This window comes from Heterodontus francisci, chromosome 14 (genome assembly GCF_036365525.1).
Source record: "Heterodontus francisci isolate sHetFra1 chromosome 14, sHetFra1.hap1, whole genome shotgun sequence".
Classification (NCBI taxonomy): domain Eukaryota; kingdom Metazoa; phylum Chordata; class Chondrichthyes; order Heterodontiformes; family Heterodontidae; genus Heterodontus; species Heterodontus francisci.
In genome coordinates, this window is record NC_090384.1 from 8,838,719 (window position 1) to 8,859,435 (window position 20,717).

Here is a 20,717-nt window from a genome sequence, read left to right on the forward strand (position 1 = left end):
ACTTCCACAGGCACTGACTCTCACTGGGGGACACTTCCAGAGGCAATGGCTCTCACTGCAGTACAATTCCACAGGCACTGTCGCTCACTGGGGCACATTTCCACAGGCACTGACTCTGAATGGGGTAAACTTCCACAGGCACTGACTCTGAATGGTGTAAACTTCCACAGGCACAGACTCTCACTGGGGTACACTTCCACAGGCACTGACTCTGAATGGGGTAAATTCCATAGGCACTGACTCTCACTGGGATCACTTCAACAGGCACTGAATCTGAATGGGGTAAACCTCCACAGGCACTGGCTCTCACTGGGGTACACTTCCACAGGCACTGACTCTCACTGGGGTACACTTACACAGGCACTGACTCTGAATGGGGTATACTTCCAAAGGCACTGACACTCACTGGGGTACACTTCCACAGGCACTGACTCTGAATGGGGTAAACTTCCACAGGCACTGACTCTGAATGGGGTAAACTTCGACAGGCACTGAATCTGAATGTGGCAAACTTCTACAGGTACTGAATCTGAATGGGGTAAACTTCCACAGGCACTGACTCTCACTGGGGTACACTTCCACAGGCACTGACTCTGAATGGGGTAAACTTCTACAGGTACTGAATCTGAATGGGGTAAACGTCTGCAGGCACTGACTCTCACTGGGGTACACTTCTACAGGCACTGAATCTGAATGGGGTTAACATCTACAGGTACTGAAGCTGAATGGGGTAAACATCCACAGGCACTGACTCTCACTGGGGTAAACTTCCACAGGCACTGACTCTGAATGGGATAAACTTCCACAGGCACGGACTGTCACTGGGGTACAATTCCACAGGCACTGTCTCTGAATGGGGTAAACTTCCACAGGCACTGACTCTCACTTGGGTAAACTTCGACAGGCACTGACTCTCACTGGGGTAAACTTCCAAAGTCACTGACTCTCCCTTGGGTACACTTCCACAGGCACTGACTCTGAATGGGGTAAACTTCCACAGGCACTGACTCTGAATGGGGTAAACTTCGACAGGCACTGAATCTGAATGTGGTAAACTTCTACAGGTCCTGAATCTGAATGGGGTAAACGTCTACAGGCACTGACTCTCACTGGGGTACACTTCCACAGGCACTGACTCTGATTGGGGGAAACTTCCACAGGCACTGACTCTCACTGGGGGACACTTCCAGAGGCAATGGCTCTCACTGCAGTACAATTCCACAGGCACTGACTCTGAATGGGGTAAACTTCCACAGGCACTGACTCTGAATGGTGTAAACTTCCACAGGCACAGACTCTCACTGGGGTACACTTCCACAGGCACTGACTCTGAATGGGGTAAAGTCCATAGGCACTGACTCTCACTGGGATCACTTCAACAGGCACTGAATCTGAATGGGGTAAACCTCCACAGGCACTGGCTCTCACTGGGGTACACTTCCACAGGCACTGACTCTCACTGGGGTACACTTACACAGGCACTGACTCTGAATGGGGTATACTTCCAAAGGCACTGACACTCACTGGGGTACACTTCCACAGGCAATGACTCTGAATGGGGTAAACTTCCACAGGCACTGACTCTGAATGGGGTAAACTTCGACAGGCACTGAATCTGAATGTGGCAAACTTCCACAGGTACTGAATCTGAATGGGGTAAACTTCCACAGGCACTGACTCTCACTGGGGTACACTTCCACAGGCACTGACTCTGAATGGGGTAAACTTCCACAGGTACTGAATCTGAATGGGGTAAACTTCTACAGGTACTGAATCTGAATGGGGTAAACGTCTACAGGCACTGACTCTCACTGGGGTACACTTCTACAGGCACTGAATCTGAATGGGGTTAACATCTACAGGTACTGAAGCTGAATGGGGTAAACATCCACAGGCACTGACTCTCACTGGGGTAAACTTCCACAGGCACTGACTCTGAATGGGATAAACTTCCACAGGCACGGACTGTCACTGGGGTACAATTCCACAGGCACTGTCTCTGAATGGGGTAAACTTCCACAGGCACTGACTCTCACTTGGGTAAACTTCGACAGGCCCTGACTCTCACTGGGGTAAACTTCCAAAGGCACTGACTCTCCCTTGGGTACACTTCCACAGGCACTGACTCTGAATGGGGTAAACTTCCACAGGCACTGACTCTGAATGGGGTAGACTTCGACAGGCACTGAATCTGAATGTGGTAAACTTCCACAGGCACTGACTCTGAATGGGATAAACTTCCACAGGCACTGACTCTCACTGGGGTACACTTCCAGAGGCAATTGCTCTCACTGCAGTACAATTCCAAAGGCACTGTCGCTCACTGGGGGACACTTCCACAGGCACTGACTCTGAATGGGATAAACTTCCACAGGCACTGACTCTGAATGGTGTAAACTTCCACAGGCACAGACTCTCACTGGGGTACACTTCCACAGGCACTGACTCTGAATGGGGTAAATTCCATAGGCACTGACTCGCACTGGGATCACTTCAACAGGCACTGAATCTGAATGGGGTAAACCTCCACAGGCACTGGCTCTCACTGGGGTACATTTCCACAGGCACTGACTCTCACTGGGGTACACTTACACAGGCACTGACTCTGAATGGGGTATACTTCCAAAGGCACTGACACTCACTGGGGTACACTTCCACAGGCACTGACTCTGAATGGGATAAACTTCCACAGGCACGGACTGTCACTGGGGTACAATTCCACAGGCACTGTCTCTGAATGGGGTAAACTTCCACAGGCACTGACTCTCACTTGGGTATACTTCGACAGGCACTGACTCTCACTGGGGTAAACTTCCAAAGGCACTGACTCTCCCTTGGGTACACTTCCACAGGCACTGACTCTGAATGGGGTAAACTTCCACAGGCACTGACTCTGAATGGGGTAAACTTCGACAGGCACTGAATCTGAATGTGGTAAACTTCTACAGGTACTGAATCTGAATGGGGTAAACGTCTACAGGCACTGACTCTCACTGGGGTACACTTCCACAGGCACTGACTCTGAATGGGGTAAACTTCCACAGGCACTGACTCTCACTGGGGGACACTTCCAGAGGCAATGGCTCTCACTGCAGTACAATTCCACAGGCACTGACACTCACTGGGGGACATTTCCACAGGCACTGACTCTGAATGGGGTAAACTTCCACAGGCACTGACTCTGAATGGTGTAAACTTCCACAGGCACAGACTCTCACTGGGGTACACTTCCACAGGCACTGACTCTGAATGGGGTAAATTCCATAGGCACTGACTCTCACTGGGATCACTTCAACAGGCACTGAATCTGAATGGGGTAAACCTCCACAGGCACTGGCTCTCACTGGGGTACACTTCCACAGGCACTGACTCTCACTGGGGTACACTTACACAGGCACTGACTCTGAATGGGGTATACTTCCAAAGGCACTGACACTCAACGGGGTACACTTCCACAGGCACTGACTCTGAATGGGGTAAACTTCCACAGGCACTGACTCTGAATGGGGTAAACTTCGACAGGCACTGAATCTGAATGTGGCAAACTTCCACAGGTACTGAATCTGAATGGGGTAAACTTCCACAGGCACTGACTCTCACTGGGGTACACTTCCACAGGCACTGACTCTGAATGGGGTAAACCTCCACAGGCACTGGCTCTCACTGGGGTACATTTCCACAGGCACTGGCTCTCACTGGGGTACATTTCCACAGGCACTGACTCTCACTGGGGTACACTTACACAGGCACTGAATCTGAATGGGGTAAACTTCTACAGGTACTGAATCTGAATGGGGTAAACGTCTACAGGCACTGACTCTCACTGGGGTACACTTCTACAGGCACTGAATCTGAATGGGGTTAACATCTACAGGTACTGAAGCTGAATGGGGTAAACATCCACAGGCACTGACTCTCACTGGGGTAAACTTCCACAGGCACTGACTCTGAATGGGATAAACTTCCACAGGCACGGACTGTCACTGGGGTACAATTCCACAGGCACTGTCTCTGAATGGGGTAAACTTCCACAGGCACTCACTCTCACTTGGGTAAACTTCGACAGGCCCTGACTCTCACTGGGGTAAACTCCCAAAGGCACTGACTCTCCCTTGGGTACACTTCCACAGGCACTGACTCTGAATGGGGTAAACTTCCACAGGCACTGACTCTGAATGGGGTAAACTTCTACAGGTACTGAATCTGAATGGGGTAAACGTCTACAGGCACTGACTCTCACTGGGGTACACTTCCACAGGCACTGACTCCGAATGGGGTCAACTTCCAAAGGCACCAACTCTCACTGGGGTACACTTCCACAGGCACTGACTCTGAATGGGATAAACTTCCACAGGCACTGACTCTCACTGGGGTACACTTCCAGAGGCAATGGCTCTCACTGCAGTACAATTCCACAGGCACTGTCGCTCACTGGGGGACACTTCCACAGGCACTGACTCTGAATGGGATAAACTTACACAGGCACTGACTCTGAATGGGGTAAATTCCATAGGCACTGACTCTCACTGGGATCACTTCAACAGGCACTGAATCTGAATGGGGTAAACCTCCACAGGCACTGGCTCTCACTGGGGTACATTTCCACAGGCACTGACTCTCACTGGGGTACACTTACACAGGCACTGACTCTGAATGGGGTATAATTCCAAAGGCACTGACACTCACTGGGGTACACTTCCACAGGCACTGACTCTGAATGGGGTAAACATCCACAGGCACTAACTCTGAATGGGGTAAACTTCGACAGGCACTGAATCTGAATGTGGCAAACTTCTACAGGTACTGAATCTGAATGGGGTAAACTTCCACAGGCACTGATTCTCACTGGGGTACACTTCCACAGGCACTGACTCTGAATGGGGTAAACTTCCACAGGTACTGAATCTGAATGGGGTAAACTTCTACAGGTACTGAATCTGAATGGGGTAAACGTCTGCAGGCACTGACTCTCACTGGGGTACACTTCTACAGGCACTGAATCTGAATGGGGTTAACATCTACAGGTACTGAAGCTGAATGGGGTAAACATCCACAGGCACTGACTCTCACTGGGGTAAACTTCCACAGGCACTGACGCTGAATGGGATAAACTTCCACAGGCACGGACTGTCACTGGGGTACAATTCCACAGGCACTGTCTCTGAATGGGGTAAACTTCCACAGGCACTGACTCTCACTTGGGTAAACTTCGACAGGCACTGACTCTCACTGGGGTAAACTTCCAAAGGCACTGACTCTCCCTTGGGTACACTTCCACAGGCACTGACTCTGAATGGGGTAAACTTCCAAAGGCACTGACTCTGAATGGGGTAAACTTCGACAGGCACTGAATCTGAATGTGGTAAACTTCTACAGGTACTGAATCTGAATGGGGTAAACGTCTACAGGCACTGACTCTCACTGGGGTACACTTCCACAGGCACTGTCGCTCACTGGGGGACACTTCCACAGGCACTGACTCTGAATGGGGTAAACTTCCACAGGCACTGACTCTGGATGGTGTAAACTTCCATAGGCACAGACTCTCACTGGGGTACACTTCCACAGGCACTGGCTCTGAATGGGGTAAATTCCACAGGCACTGGCTCTCACTGGGGTACACTTCCACAGGCACTGACTCTCACTGGGGTACACTTCCACAGGCACTGACTCTGAATGGGGTAAACTTCCACAGGCACTGACTCTGAATGGGGTAAACTTCGACAGGCACTGAATCTGAATGTGGCAAACTTCCACAGGTACTGAATCTGAATGGGGTAAACTTCCACAGGCACTGACTCTCACTGGGGTGCACTTCCACAGGCACTGACTCTGAATGGGGTAAACTTCCACAGGTACTGAATCTGAATGGGGTAAACTTCTACAGGTACTGAATCTGAATGAGGTAAACGTCTACAGGCACTGACTCTCACTGGGGTACACTTCTACAGGCACTGAATCTGAATGGGATTAACATCTACAGGTACTGAAGCTGAATGGGGTAAACATCCACAGGCACTGACTCTCACTGGGTTAAACTTCCACAGGCACTGTCTCTGAATGGGGTAAACCTCCACAGGCACTGACTCTCACTTGGGTAAACTTCGACAGGCCCTGACTCTCACTGGGGTAAACTTCCAAAGGCACTGACTCTCCCTTGGGTACACTTCCACAGGCACTGACTCTGAATGGGGTAAACTTCCACAGGCACTGACTCTGAATGGGGTAAACTTCGACAGGCACTGAATCTGTATGTGGTAAACTTCTACAGGTACTGAATCTGAATGGGGTAAACGTCTACAGGCACTGACTCTCACTGGGGTACACTTCCACAGGCACTGACTCCGAATGGGGTCAACTTCCAAAGGCACCGACTCTCACTGGGGTACACTTCCACAGGCACTGACTCTGAATGGGATAAACTTCCACAGGCACTGACTCTCACTGGGGTACACTTCCAGAGGCAATGGCTCTCACTGCAGTACAATTCCAAAGGCACTGTCGCTCACTGGGGGACACTTCCACAGGCACTGACTCTGAATGGAATAAACTTCCACAGGCACTGACTCTGAATGGTGTAAACTTCCACAGGCACAGACTCTCACTGGGGTACACTTCCACAGGCACAGACTCTCACTGGGGTACACTTCCACAGGCACTGACTCTGAATGAGGTAAATTCCACAGGCAGTGAATCTCACTGGGATCACTTCAACAGGCACTGAATCTGAATGGGGTAAACCTCCACAGGCACTGGCTCTCACTGGGGTACACTTCCACAGGCACTGACTCTCACTGGGGTACACTTACACAGGCACTGACTCTGAATGGGGTATACTTCCAAAGGCACTGACACTCACTGGGGTACACTTCCACAGGCACTGACTCTGAATGGGGTAAACTTCCACAGGCACTGACTCTGAATGGGGTAAACTTCGACAGGCACTGAATCTGAATGTGGCAAACTTCTACAGGTACTGAATCTGAATGGGGTAAACTTCCACAGGCACTGACTCTCACTGGGGTACACTTCCACAGGCACTGACTCTGAATGGGGTAAACTTCCACAGGTACTGAATCTGAATGGGTAAACTTCCACAGGCACTGAGTCTGAAAGGGGTAAACTTCCACAGGCACTGACCCTTACTGGGGTGCACTTCCACAGGCACAGACTCTGAATGAGGTAAACTTCCACAGGCACAGACTCTCACTGGGGTACACTTCCACATGCACTGAATCTGAATGGGGTAAACTTCCACAGGCATTGACTCTCACTGCGGTACACTTCCACATGCACTCAAAATGAATGGGATAAATTCCACAGCCACTGACTCTCACTGGGGTGCACTTCCACAGGCACTGAATCTGAATGGGGTAAACTTCCCCAGGAACTGACTCTGAATGGGGTAAACTTCCACAGGCACTGACTCTGAATTGTTTACAGTTCCACAGGCAATGACTCTCAGTGGGGTACACTTCGACAGGCACTGACTCTCACTGGGGTACACTTCCAAGGCACTGACACTGAATGGGGTAAACTTCCACAGGCACTGACTCTCACTGGAGTGCTCTTCCACAGGCACTGACTCTGAATGGTGTAAACTTCAACAGGCACTGAATCTCACTGGGGTACACTTCCACAGGCACTGACTCTGAATGGGGTAAACTTCCACAGGCAATGACTCTCAGTGGGGTACACTTCGACAGGCACTGACACTGACTGGTGAAAACTTCCACAGGCACTGACTCTCAATGTGATACATTTCCACAGGGACTGACTCTCACTGCGTTACACTTCCACAGGCACTGACTCTGAATGGGGTAAACTTCCACAGGCACTGTCTCTCATGGAGTACACTTCCACAGGCACTGACTTCGAATGGGGGAAACACCCACAGGCACTGACCCTCACTTGGGTGCACTTCCACAGGCACTGACTCTGAATGGGGTAAACTTCCACAGGCACTGACACTCACTGGGGTACACTTCCACAGGGACTGACTCTCACTGGGTTTCACTTCCACAGGCACTGACTCTGAATGGGGTAATCTTCCACAGGCACTGACTCTCACTGGGGTACACTTCCACAGGCACTGACTTAGAATGGGGAAACATCCACAGGCACTGACCCTCACTTGGGTGCACTTCCACAGGCAGTGACTCTGAATGGGGTAAACTTCTACAGGCACTGACTGTCACTTGGGTACACTTCTACAGGCACTGAATCTGAATGGGGTAAACTTCCACAGGCACTGACTCTCACTTGGGTACACTTCTTCAGGCACTGACTCTCACTGGCGTACATTTCCACAGGCACTGACTCTCACTGGGGTACATTTCGTTTGGCACTGACTCTCACTTGGGTACACTTCTACAGGCACTGACTCACACTTGGGTATACTTCTGCAGGCACTGACTCTCGCTGGTGTACCTTTCCACATGCACTGACTATGAATGGGATACACCTCTATAGGCAGTGACTCCTAATGGAGAGCCGCTCCCCAGCCACTGAATCTCACTGGGGTACACTTCTACAGGCACTGACTCTCACAGGGGTACATTCGCACTGGCACTGACTCTCACTGGGGTACACATCTACAGCCACTGAATCTGAATGGGGTTAACATCTACAGGTACTGAAGCTGAATGGGGTAAACATCCACAGGCACTGACTCTCACTGGGGTAAACTTCCACAGGCACTGACTCTGAATGGGATAAACCTCCAGAGGCACTGACTGTCACTTGGGTACAATTCCACAGGCACTGACTCTGAATGGGGTAAACTTCCACAGGCACTGACTCTCACTTGGGTACACTTCCACAGGCACTGACTCCGAATGGGGTAAACTTCCACAGGCACTGACTCTGAATGGGGTAAACTTCCAAAGGCACTGACTCTCACTGGGGTACACTTCCAAAGGCACTGACTCTCACTGGGGTACACTTCCACAGGCACTGACTCTGAATGGGGAAAACTTCCACAGGCACTGACTCTGAATGGGGTAAACTTCGACAGGCACTGAATCTGAATGTGTTAAACTTCTACAGGTACTGAATCTGAATGGGCTAAACGTTTACAGGCACTGACTCTCACTGGGGTACACTTCCACAGGCACTGACTCCGAATGGGGTAAACTTCCAAAGGCACAGACTCTCACTGGGGTACACTTCCAGAGGCAATGACTCTCACTGGGGTACACTTCCACAGGCACTGTCGCTCACTGGGGGACACTTCCACAGTCACTGACTCTGAATGGGGTAAACCTACACAGGCACTGACTCTGAATGGTGTAAACTTCCACAGGCACAGACTCTCACTGGGGTACACTTCCACAGGCACTGACTCTGAATGGGGTAAATTCCATAGGCACTGACTCTCACTGGGATCACTTCAACAGGCACTGAATCTGAATGGGGTAAACCTCCACAGGCACTGGCTCTCGCTGGGGTACACTTACACAGGCACTGACTCTGAATGGGGTATACTTCCAAAGGCACTGACACTCACTGGGGTACACTTCCACAGGCACTGACTCTGAATGGGGTAAACTTCCAAAGGCACTGACTCTGAATGGGGTAAACTTCGACAGGCACAGAATCTGAATGTGGCAAACTTCTACAGGTACTGAATCTGAATGGGGTAAACTTCCACAGGCACTGACTCTCACTGGGGTACACTTCCACAGGCACTGACTCTGAATGGGGTAAACTTCCACAGGTACTGAATCTGAATGGGGTAAACTTCTACAGGTACTGAATCTGAATGGGGTAAACGTCTACAGGCACTGACTCTCACTGGGGTACACTTCTACAGGCACTGAATCTGAATGGGGTTAACATCTACAGGTACTGAAGCTGAATGGGGTAAACATCCACAGGCACTGACTCTCACTGGGGTAAACTTCCACAGGCACTGACTCTCCCTTGCGTACACTTCCACAGGCACTGACTCTGAATGGGGTAAACTTCCACAGGCACTGACTCTGAATGGGGTAAACTTCGACAGGCACTGAATCTGAATGTGGTAAACTTCTACAGGTACTGAATCTGAATGGGGTAAACTTCCACAGGCACTGACTCTCACTGGGGGACATTTCCACAGGCACTGACTCCGAATGGGGTCAACTTCCAAAGGCAGCGACTCTCACTGGGGTACACTTCCACAGGCACTGACTCTGAATGGGATAAACTTCCACAGGCACTGACTCTCACTGGGGTACACTTCCAGAGGCAATGGCTCTCACTGCAGTACAATTCCAAAGGCACTGTCGCTCACTGGGGGACACTTCCACAGGCACTGACTCTGAATGGGGTTAACATCTACAGGTACTGAAGCTGAATGGGGTAAACATCCACAGGCACTGACTCTCACTGGAGTAAACTTCCACAGGCACTGACTCTCCCTTGGGTACACTTCCACAGGCACTGACTCTGAATGGGGTAAACTTCCACAGGCACTGACTCTGAATGGGGTAAACTTCGATAGGCACTGAATCTGAATGTGGTAAACTTCTACAGGTACTGAATCTGAATGGGGTAAACGTCTACAGGCACTGACTCTCACTGGGGTACACTTCCACAGGCACTGACTCCGAATGGGGTCAACTTCCAAAGGCAGCGACTCTCACTGGGGTACACTTCCACAGGCACTGACTCTGAATGGGATAAACTTCCACAGGCACTGACTCTCACTGGGGTACACTTCCAGAGGCAATGGCTCTCACTGCAGTACAATTCCAAAGGCACTGTCGCTCACTGGGGGACACTTCCACAGGCACTGACTCTGAATGGGATAAACTTCCACAGGCACTGACTCTGAATGGTGTAAACTTCCACAGGCACAGACTCTCACTGGGGTACACTTCCACAGGCACTGACTCTGAATGGGGTAAATTCCACAGGCACTGACTCTCACTGGGATCACTTGAACAGGCACTGAATCTGAATGGGGTAAACCTCCACAGGCACTGACTCTCACTGGGGTACACTTCCACAGGCACTGACTCTCACTGGGGTACACTTACACAGGCACTGACTCTGAATGGGGTATACTTCCAAAGGCACTGACACTCACTGGGGTACACTTCCACAGGCAATGACTCTGAATGGGGTAAACTTCCACAGGCACTGACTCTGAATGGGGTAAACTTCGACAGGCACTGAATCTGAATGTGGCAAACTTCTACAGGTACTGAATCTGAATGGGGTAAACTTCCACAGGCACTGACTCTCACTGGGGTACACTTCCACAGGCACTGACTCTGAATGGGGTAAACTTCCACAGGTACTGAATCTGAATGGGTAAACTTCCACAGGCACTGAGTCTGAAAGGGGTAAACTTCCACAGGCACTGACCCTTACTGGGGTGCACTTCCACAGGCACAGACTCTGAATGAGGTAAACTGCCACAGGCACAGACTCTCACTGGGGTACACTTCCACATGCACTGAATCTGAATGGGGTAAACTTGCACAGGCATTGACTCTCACTGCGGTACACTTCCACATGCACTCAATATGAATGGGATAAATTCCACAGCCACTGACTCTCACTGGGGTACACTTCCACAGGCACTGAATCTGAATGGGGTAAACTTCCCCAGGCACTGACTCTGAATGGGGTAAACTTCCAAAGGCACTGACTCTGAATGGGGTAAACTTCGACAGGCACAGAATCTGAATGTGGCAAACTTCTACAGGTACTGAATCTGAATGGGGTAAACTTCCACAGGCACTGACTCTCACTGGGGTACACTTCCACAGGCACTGACTCTGAATGGGGTAAACTTCCACAGGTACTGAATCTGAATGGGGTAAACTTCTACAGGTACTGAATCTGAATGGGGTAAACGTCTACAGGCACTGACTCTCACTGGGGTACACTTCTACAGGCACTGAATCTGAATGGGGTTAACATCTACAGGTACTGAAGCTGAATGGGGTAAACATCCACAGGCACTGACTCTCACTGGGGTAAACTTCCACAGGCACTGACTCTCCCTTGGGTACACTTCCACAGGCACTGACTCTGAATGGGGTAAACTTCCACAGGCACTGACTCTGAATGGGGTAAACTTCGACAGGCACTGAATCTGAATGTGGTAAACTTCTACAGGTACTGAATCTGAATGGGGTAAACGTCTACAGGCACTGACTCTCACTGGGGTACACTTCCACAGGCACTGACTCCGAATGGGGTCAACTTCCAAAGGCAGCGACTCTCACTGGGGTACACTTCCACAGGCACTGACTCTGAATGGGATAAACTTCCACAGGCACTGACTCTCACTGGGGTACACTTCCAGAGGCAATGGCTCTCACTGCAGTACAATTCCAAAGGCACTGTCGCACACTGGGGGACACTTCCACAGGCACTGACTCTGAATGGGGCTAACATCTACAGGTACTGAAGCTGAATGGGGTAAACATCCACAGGCACTGACTCTCACTGGGGTAAACTTCCACAGGCACTGACTCTCCCTTGGGTACACTTCCACAGGCACTGACTCTGAATGGGGTAAACTTCCACAGGCACTGACTCTGAATGGGGTAAACTTCGATAGGCACTGAATCTGAATGTGGTAAACTTCTACAGGTACTGAATCTGAATGGGGTAAACGTCTACAGGCACTGACTCTCACTGGGGTACACTTCCACAGGCACTGACTCCGAATGGGGTCAACTTCCAAAGGCAGCGACTCTCACTGGGGTACACTTCCACAGGCACTGACTCTGAATGGGATAAACTTCCACAGGCACTGACTCTCACTGGGGTACACTTCCAGAGGCAATGGCTCTCACTGCAGTACAATTCCAAAGGCACTGTCGCTCACTGGGGGACACTTCCACAGGCACTGACTCTGAATGGGATAAACTTCCACAGGCACTGACTCTGAATGGTGTAAACTTCCACAGGCACAGACTCTCACTGGGGTAAACTTCCACAGGCAGTGACTCTGAATGGGGTAAATTCCACAGGCACTGACTCTCACTGGGATCACTTGAACAGGCACTGAATCTGAATGGGGTAAACCTCCACAGGCACTGGCTCTCACTGGGGTACACTTCCACAGGCACTGACTCTCACTGGGGTACACTTACACAGGCACTGACTCTGAATGGGGTATACTTCCAAAGGCACTGACACTCACTGGGGTACACTTCCACAGGCAATGACTCTGAATGGGGTAAACTTCCACAGGCACTGACTCTGAATGGGGTAAACTTCGACAGGCACTGAATCTGAATGTGGCAAACTTCTACAGGTACTGAATCTGAATGGGGTAAACTTCCACAGGCACTGACTCTCACTGGGGTACACTTCCACAGGCACTGACTCTGAATGGGGTAAACTTCCACAGGTACTGAATCTGAATGGGTAAACTTCCACAGGCACTGAGTCTGAAAGGGGTAAACTTCCACAGGCACTGACCCTTACTGGGGTGCACTTCCACAGGCACAGACTCTGAATGAGGTAAACTGCCACAGGCACAGACTCTCACTGGGGTACACTTCCACATGCACTGAATCTGAATGGGGTAAACTTCCACAGGCATTGACTCTCACTGCGGTACACTTCCACATGCACTCAATATGAATGGGATAAATTCCACAGCCACTGACTCTCACTGGGGTACACTTCCACAGGCACTGAATCTGAATGGGGTAAACTTCCCCAGGAACTGACTCTGAATGGGGTAAACTTCCACAGGCACTGACTCTGAATTGTTTACAGTTCCACAGGCAATGACTCTCAGTGGGGTACATTTCGACAGGCACTGACTCTCACTGGGGTACACTTCCAAGGCACTGACACTGAATGGGGTAAACTTCCACAGGTGCTGAATCTGAATGGGTTAAACTTCCACACGCACTGAGTCTGAAAGGGGTAAACTTCCACAGGCACTGACTCTCACTGGGGTGCACTTCCACAGGCACTGACTCTGAATTGTTTACAGTTCCACAGGCAATGACTCTCAGTGGGGTACATTTCGACAGGCACTGACTCACACTTGGGTACACTTCTGCAGGCACTGACTCTCGCTGGTGTACCTTTCCACATGCACTGACTATGAATGGGATACACTTCTATAGGCAGTGACTCCTAATGGAGAGCCGCTCCCCAGCCACTGAATCTCACTGGGGTACACTTCTACAGGCACTGACTCTCACAGGGGTACATTTGCACTGGCACTGACTCTCACTGGGGTACACTTCTACAGGCACTGAATCTGAATGGGGTTAACATCTACAGGTGCTGAAGCTGAATGGGGTAAACTTCCACAGGCACTGGCTCTCACTGGGGTACACTTCCACAGGCACTGACTCTCACTGGAGTACACTTACACAGGCACTGACTCTGAATGGGGTAAACATCCAAATGCACTGACTCTCACTGGGGTACACTTCCACAGGTACTGAATCTGAATGTGGTAAACTTCCACAGGCACTGAGTCTGAAAGGGGTAAACTTCCACAGGCACTGACTCTCACTGGGGTACAGTTCCACAGGCACTGACTCTCATTGGGGTACATTTACAATTGCACTGACTCTGAATGGGGTAAACTTCCACAGGCACTGACTCTAACTGGGGTACACTTCGACAGGCACTGAATCTGAATGTGCTAAATTTCTACAGGTACTGAATCTGAATGGGGTAAACCTCCACAGGCACTGATTCTCACTGGTGTACACTTCCACAGGCACTGACTCTGAATGGGGTAAACTTCCACAGGTGCTGAATCTGAATGGGTTAAACTTCCACACGCACTGAGTCTGAAAGGGGTAAACTTCCACAGGCACTGACTCTCACTGGGGTGCACTTCCACAGGCACTGACTCTGAATGAGGTAAACTTCCACAGGCACAGACTCTCACTGGGGTACACTTCCACATGCACTCAATATGAATGGGGTAAATTCCACAGCCACTGACTGTCACTGGGGTACACTTCCACAGGCACTGAACCTGAATGGGGTAAACTTCCACAGGCACTGACTCTGAATTGGTTACAGTTCCAGAGGCAATGACTCTCAGTGGGGTACACTTCGACAGGCACTGACTCTCACTGGGGTACACTTCCACAGGCACTGACACTGAATGGGGTAAACCTCCACAGGCACTGACTCTCCCTGGAGTGCTCTTCCACAGGCACTGACTCTGAATGGGTAAACCTCCACAGGCACTGACTCTCACTGGGGTACACTTCCACAGGCACTGACTCTGAATGGGGTAAAATTCCACAGGCAATGACTCTCAGTGGGGTACAATTCGACAGGCACTGACACTGACTGGCGTAAACTTCCACAGGCACTGACTCTCAATGGGGTACACTTCCACAGGCACTGACTCTCACTGGGTTACACTTCCACAGGCACTGACTCTGAATGGGGTAATCTTCCACAGGCACTGTCTCTCACTGGAGTACACTTCCACAGGCACTGACGCTCACTGGGGGACTCTTCCACAGGCCCTGACTCTCACTGGGGTACACTTCCACAGGCACTGACACAGAATGGTGTAAACTTCTACAGGCACTGACTATGAATGGGGTAAACTGCCACAGGCACTGACTCTGAATGGGGTAAATTTGCACAGGCACTGACTCTGACTGGGGTACACTTCCACAGGCAAAGACACTCACTGGGCTACACTTCCTCAGGCACTGACTCTGAATGGGTTAAACTTGCACAGGCCCTGACTCTCACTGGGGTACACTTCTACAGGGACTGACTCTCACTGGGGTACACTTATACAGGCACTGAATCTGAATGGGGTAAACTTCCACAGGCACTGATTCTCACTTGGGTACACTTCTTCAGGCACTGACTCTCACTGGGGTTCATTTCCACAGGCACTGACTCTCATTGGGGTACATTTCCACAGGCACTGACTCTCACTTGTGTACACTTACACAGGTACTGACTCTCACTTGGGTACACTTCTGCAGGCACTGACTCTCACTGGGGTACATTTCCACAGGCACTGACTCTCAATGTTCTACATTTCCACATGCATTGAATCTGAGTGGTATACACTTCTATAGGCACTGAATCGGAGTGGTGTAAACTTCTTGAGGTACATGAATCTGAATGGGGTAAACTTGCACAGGTACTGACTCTGAATGGGGTAAACTTCCACAGGCACTGACTCTCACTGGGGTACACTTCCACAGGCACTAACTCTCACTGGGGTACATTTACACATGCACTGACTCTGAATGGGGTAAACTTCCACAGGCACTGACTCTAACTGGGGTACACTTCGACAGGCACTGAATCTGAATGTGGTAAACTTCTACAGGTACTGAATCTGAATGGGGTAAACTTCCACAGGCACTGACTTTCACTGGTGTACATTTCCACAGGCACTGACTCTGAATGGGTTAAACTTCCACAGGCACTGACTCTCACTGGGGGACACTTCCACAGGCACTGACTCTCACTGGGGTACACTTACACAGGCACTGACTTGGAATTGGTAAAACATCCAAAGGCACTGACTCTCACTGGGGTACACTTCCACAGGCACTGACTCTGAATGGGGTAAACTTCCACAGGCACTGACTCTGAATGGGGTTAAGTTCTACAGGCTCTGAAACTGAATGGGGGAATCTTCTACAGGGACTGAATCTGAATGGGGTAAACTTCCACAGGCATTGAGTCTCACTGGGGTACACTTACACAGGCACTGACTCTGAATGGGGTAAAGTTCCACAGGCACTGACTCTCACTGGGGTACACTTCCACAGGCACTGAATCTGAATGGGGTAAACTTCCACAGTCACTGACTATGAATGGGGTAAACATCCACAGGTACTGACTCTGAATGGGGAAATCTTCCAGAGGCAATGACTCTAACTGGGGTACACTCCCACAGGCACTGACTCTCACAGGGGGACACTTCCACAGCCACTGACTCTGAATGGGGTACACTTCCACAGGCATTGACCCTCACTTGGGTGCACTTCCACAGGCACTGACTCTCACTGGGGTACATTGCCAGAGGCACTGACTCTGAATGGGGTAAACTTCCACAGGCACTGACTCTCACTGGGGTACACTTCCAGAGGCACTGACTCTGAATGGGATAAACTTTCACAGGCACTGACTCTCACTTGGGTACACTTCGACAGGCACTGACTCTCACTGGGGTAAACTTCCAAAGGCACTGACTCTCACTGGGGTACACTTCCACAGGCACTGATTCTGAATGGGGAAAACTTCCACAGGCACTGACTCTGAATGGGGTAAACATTGACAGGCACTGAATCTGAATGTGTTAAACTTCTACAGGTACTGAATCTGAATGGGCTCAACGGTTACAGGCACTGACTCTCACTGGGGTGCACTCCCACAGGCACTGACTCCGAATGGGGTAAACTTCCAAAGGCACAGACTCTCACTGGGGTACACTTCCAGAGGCAATGACTCTCACTGGGGTACACTTCCACAGGCACTGTCGCTCACTGGGGGACACTTCCACAGGCACTGACTCTGAATGAGGTAAACTTCCACAGGCACTGGCTCTGAATGGTGTAAACTTCGACAGGCACAGACTCTCACTGGGGTACACTTCCACAGGCACTGACTCTGAATGGGGTAAATTCCACAGGCACTGACTCTCACTGGGATCACTTCCACAGGCACTGAATCTGAATGGGGTAAACTTTGGCAGGCACTGGCTCTCACTGGGGTACACTTCCACAGGCACTGACTCTCACTGGGGTACACTTCCACAGGCACTGAATCTGAATGGGGTAAACATCCACAGGCACTGACTCTGAATGGGGTAAACTTCGACAGGCGCTGAATCTGAATGTGGCAAACTTCTACAGGTACTGAATCTGAATGGGGTAAACTTCCACAGGCACTGACTCTCACTGGGGTACACTTCCACAGGCACTGACTCTGAATGGGGTAAACTTCCACAGGTGCTGAATCTGAATGTGGTAAACTTCCACAGGCACTGAGTCTGAAAGGGGTAAACTTCCACAGGCACTGACCCACACTGTGGTGCACTTCCACAGGCACTGACTCTGAATGAGGTAAACTTCCACAGGCACAGACTCTCACTGGGGTACACTTCCACATGCACTGAATCTGAATGGGGTAAACTTCCACAGGCATTGACTCTCACTGTGGTGCACTTCCACAGGCACTGACTCTCATTGGGGTACATTTCCACAGACACTGACTCTCACTTGGGTACACTTCCACAGGCACAGACTCACACTGGGGTACACTTCCACATGCACTGAATCTGAATGGGGTAAACTTCCAGAGGCATTGACTCTCACTGGGGTACTCTTCCACATGCACTCAATATGAATGGTGTAAATTCCACAGCCACTGACTCTCACTGGGGTACACTTCCACAGGCACTGAATCTGAATGGGGTAAACTTCCCGAGGAACTGACTCTGAATGGGGTAAACATCCACAGGCACTGACTCTGAATTGGTTACAGTTCCACAGGCAATGACTCTCAGTGGGGTACACTTCGACAGGCACTGACTCTCACTGGGATACACTTCCACAGGCACTGACACTAAATGGGGTAAACCTCCACAGGCACTGACTCTCACTGGAGTGCTCTTCCACAGGCACTGACTCTGAATGGGGGAAACCTCCACAGGCACTGACTCTCACTGGCTACACTTCCACAGGCACTGACTCTGAATGGGGTAAACTTCCACAGCCAATGACTCTCAGTGGGGTACAATTCGACAGGCACTGACACTGACTGGGGTAAACTTCCACAGGCACAGTGTCTCACTGGGGTACACTTCCACAGGCACTGACTCTCACTGGGTTACACTTCCACAGGCACTGACTCTGAATGGGGTAAACTTCCACAGGCACTGACTGTCACTTGGGTACACTTCTGCAGGCACTGAATCTGAATGGGGTAAACTTCCACAGGCACTGACTCTCACTTGGGTACACTTCTTCAGGCACTGACTCTCACTTGTGTACACTTCTACAGGCACTGACTCACACTTGGGTACACTTCTGCAGGCACTGACTCTCGCTGGTGTACCTTTCCACATGCACTGACTATGAATGGGATACACTTCTATAGGCAGTGACTCCTAATGGAGAGCCGCTCCCCAGCTACTGAATCTCACTGGGGTACACTTCTACAGGCACTGACTCTCACAGGGGTACATTTGCACTGGAACTGACTCTCACTGGGGTACACTTCTACAGGCACTGAATCTGAATGGGGTTAACATCTACAGGTACTGAAGCTGAATGGGGTAAACATCCACAGGCACTGACTCTCACTGGGGTAAACTTCCACAGGCACTGACTCTGAATGGGATAAACTTCCAGAGGCACTGACTGTCACTGGGGTACAATTCCACAGGCACTGACTCTGAATGGGGTAAACTTCCACAGGCACTGACTCTCACTTGGGTACACTTCGACAGGCACTGACTCTCACTGGGGTAAACTTCCAAAGGCACTGACTCTCACTGGGGTACACTTCCACAGGCACTGACTCTGAATGGGGAAAACTTCCACAGGCACTCACTCTGAATGGGGTAAACTTCGACAGGCACTGAATCTGAATGTGTTAAACTTCTACAGGCACTGAATCTGAATGGGCTAAACGTTTACAGGCACTGACTCTCACTGGGGTACACTTCCACAGGCACTGACTCCGAATGGGGTAAACTTCCAAAGGCACAGACTCTCACTGGGGTACACTTCCAGAGGCAATGACTCTCACTGGGGTACACTTCCACAGGCACTGTCGCTCACTGGGGGACACTTCCACAGGCACTGACTCTGAATGGGGTAAACTTCCACAGGCACTGACTCTGAATGGTGTAAACTACCACAGGGACAGACTCTCACTGGGTTACACTTCCACAGGAACTGACTCTGAAAGGGGTAAATTCCACAGGCACTGACTCTCACTGGGATCACTTCCACAGGCACTAAATCTGAATGGGGTAAACTTCGGCAGGCACTGGCTCTCACTGGGGTACACTTCCACAGGCACTGACTCTCACTGGGGTACACTTACACAGGCACTGACTCTGAATGGGGGAAACTTCCAAATGCACTGACTCTCACTGGGGTACACTTCCACAGGCACTGAATCTGAATGGGGTAAACTTCCACAGGCACTGACTCTGAATGGGGTAAACTTCGACAGGCACTGAATCTGAATGTGGCAAACTTCTACAGGTACTGAATCTGAATGGGGTAAACTTCCACAGGCACTGACTCTCACTGGGGTACACTTCCACAGGCACTGACTCTGAATGGGGTAAACGTCCACAGGTGCTGAATCTGAATGTGGTAAACTTCCACAGGCACTGAGTCTGAAAGGGGTAAACTTCCACAGGCACTGACCCTCACTGTGGTGCACTTCCACAGGTACTGACTCTGAATGATGTAAACTTCCACAGGCACAGACTCTCACTGGGGTACACTTCCACATGCACTGAATCTGAATGGGGTAAACTTCCACAGGCACTGACTCTCACTGGGGTACACTTCCACAGGCACTGACTCTGAATGGGGTAAACTTCCACAGGTGCTGAATCTGAATGTGGTAAACTTCCACAGGCACTGAGTCTGAAAGGGGTAAACTTCCACAGGCACTGACCCTCACTGTGGTGCACTTCCACAGCTACTGACTCTGAATGGTGTAAACTTCCACAGGCATTGACTCTCACTGTGGTGCACTTCCACAGGCACTGA